Consider the following 3,309-nt stretch of genomic DNA (forward strand, 5'->3'; position numbering starts at 1 on the left):
TATATATATAACAAGAGGCTTAGAATATATGTTTTAAGATAGAATGGCACAACCTCCAGTTCCCAAACTTATTTTGTAATTGTTACTGTTGTTAAGTGCTGTCAAGTGGGTTCCAACTCAGAGCAACTCTGTATAGGGTTTCTGAGGAGCAACTGGTGACCTTGAACTGCCGGTTTGCAGTTCAAACCAAATTTGTAGTCCAGTGCATTAGCCTGTAGTACCACACCAGGACTCTATTACTTAGACTGTAATCTCTTACTGATCCCTGCAATTTTCAGTCTAGAAGCTCACCATATCTTGCAGATTTTTCTATGTTCCATTGCATATCTGACTAATATACCAAGTGGTTCACAGAGGTAGAATTATAGACTATTTACGTTATTAGAAAACACACAGTATGCTGTCCCTGAAGGGAATATGTTCTTTATCTTTCACAGAAAAAAATATATATTGGTTCTGGTCTTCTCATGTAAAAGTGTTATTTTATCCACTACAAATATATTCCTTCCATCTTTTGAGGCTTCCTGCATTGTTAAACATTTTGTTCATGTTGGTGTTGTTAAGTGATACCCAACGGGTTCCAACAACAACAAACAAATGTATTTTTAAGACTCCTAAATGAGGCCATTGAAGAAGTAGTTTGTATTAATACAATTATTAATACTACTACTCCTTCATAGAAAACTCCAATGGAATAACATGTTTCACATTTATCAAGCTAAAAAAATGGAAGAAAATATCAATGCCTCAAGTTAAAATATTTAAGGATTCTATGGGTTAAATTGAGTCCTGGTGTGGTGCTGCAGGATAATGCCTTGGACAACAAGGTTTGTTTGAAACACAAGATTGGTAGTTCAAACCCACTTGCTCCTCCTGGGAAAGCCTCTATACTGGGCTGTGAATTGGAACCTGCTGGATGTCACTTAACAACACCAACATGAACAAAATTTTTAACAATGCAGGAAGCCTCAAAAGAAGATAGAAGGAATACACAGTCATTGAACCAAAAGTTCGTCAACTTTCACACATTACAGGCAATGGCATATGATAAAGAACAAATGATCCTGAAAGAAGAAATTCAAGCTGCACAGAAGGCACTGGTAGAAAACAAAAGGCTACAGGAATTGAAAAAATACAAATTTAAATGACTCAAAAAATGGATGCAATGCTGGAGGGGCTCATTTGTCTATTCCAATGTATTTTCAAGATAGCTACCTGACTTACCATGGAAAGAGATTAATATTTGCTCCAATTATATATATATAAAAGTACCACAAAATGATGTGAAAACTATTGAACAATATCATTAATAGTACAACTAAGTAAACTGGTGATGAAAATAATTTTAAAAATAGTTATAGCAGTACATTAACAGTTGGATGCCTGAAATTTAAGCAAGACTCAAGAGAAAGTAGGTGGCTCCAGGCTTAAAAGAGGGAATAATAGAAAGATGTTTATTTCTGTTTTATTGAATATGGAAAGGCATCCAGCTGTGATGATCATAGCACACTATGAATAACATTGCAAAGAATGTAAATTCCAGAACACTTAATTGTGTTCATAAAGAACCTGTACATAGAACAGGAGGCTATCCTTCAAACTGAATCAAAGGTTACTGAGTGATTAAAAATGAGGACAGATGTGTGTCAGGGTTGTATGTTTTATCACCATATGTCTTCAAACTGTGTGCTGAACAAATAACCTGAGAAGCTGGACTATATGAAGAAGAACATGGCATCAGTATTGGGACAAGTCTCATTAACTATCTGCCATATACAGATCACGCAGCTTTGCTTGCTGAAAACAAAGAGTACTTGAAGTACTTACTGATGAAGATCAAAATTTACAAACAATGCAAAGGAAAGAACTCTTAAAACCTGACTAGTAAACATCTTCCTGATAAGCGGAGAAAATAATTGAACTTATCAAATATTGCATTTTGTTTGGATCCACAATCAATGCCAATGGAAGCAACAGTCAAAAAATCAAATGGCATACATACTGCATTGGGAAAATCTGCAGCAAAAGATTTCTCTAAGTTGTAAAAGAGCAAAGATATCCCTTTGATGACTAAGGTGAGACTGACTCAAGCAAAGGTATTTTCAGTCTCTTCATATGCATACAAAAGCTTGACAATGAGTAAAGAAGAATGAAGTCTAAATGATGTCTTTGAATTATGCTGTTGGCAAAGAATATAGACTGTAAAAGAACAAATACATGTCTTGGGAGAACTATAGGCAGAATGATCCTTAGAATGGGCTCAAACAGGAAAGATTGTGAGAACAGTGTCCAAAGGACAGTATTATGTTTTGTAGTGCATAGGGCCATTATGAGTTGGAACCAACTGAACGGCATCTCAGATCAAATCACTTTACTGAGAACAAATGATTCTTAGTGTTTGTTGCTGTTTTGTTTGTTTGTTTGTTTGTTACTTGCTGCCAAGTCAGTTCCAGGAAATAACACCCTATGCACAATAGATTGAAACATTGCCCAGTCGTTCACCATCAGCACAACGATTGTTTTGCTTAAGCCCCTTGGTGCTGCCATTGTGCCAATCTATCTCATTGGGGGTTTTCCTCTTTTCACTTACCTTCCACTGTACTAAGTATGATGTTCTTCACCAGAGTCTGGTCCCTCTTGATAACATGTCTGAAGTATGAGAGAATAAGTCTCATAATCCTGCCTTTTTAGGTGCATTCTGACTATATTTGTTCTAAGACAGATTTGTTTTTCTTCTGGCAGTCCATAATACTTCAACACCATCACTCAAATGCATCAATTCTTATATGGTCTACTTTATTCATTGTCCAACTTTCACATGCATATGAAGTTATTAAAAATACCTGGGATTGGGTCAGGCACACCATAGTCCTCAAATGGACATTTTTGTTAATGAAGACTTTAAAAAGGTATTTTGCAGCAGTTTTGTCTAATGCAATATGCACTTTTATTTCTTAATGTCTGCTTTTATGAGTGTTGATTGTGCTTCCAAATAATATGAATTCTTTGTCAATGTCAATATTTTCTCCATTTATTATAATATTATTTAATGGTCCAGTTGTGATGGTTTTTGTTTTATGGGGGGGGGGGGGAGGTTTACATTGAGGTACAACCCAAAGGTTGTGACTTTGAACTTTATCAGTAAATATTTTAAGTCCTTTTCTCTTTTAGCAAGCAAGGTGGTATTATCTGCATATAACAGTTATTAATGAGCCTTCTGTCTATCTTGATACTACATCTTCTTCATATAATCCAGCTTCTTGAATTATTGGCTCAACATACAGACTGACAATGTATGGTAAAATAATA

The sequence above is a fragment of the Chrysochloris asiatica genome, unplaced genomic scaffold, assembly GCF_000296735.1.
Source record: "Chrysochloris asiatica unplaced genomic scaffold, ChrAsi1.0 scaffold00013, whole genome shotgun sequence".
NCBI lineage: Eukaryota > Metazoa > Chordata > Mammalia > Afrosoricida > Chrysochloridae > Chrysochloris > Chrysochloris asiatica.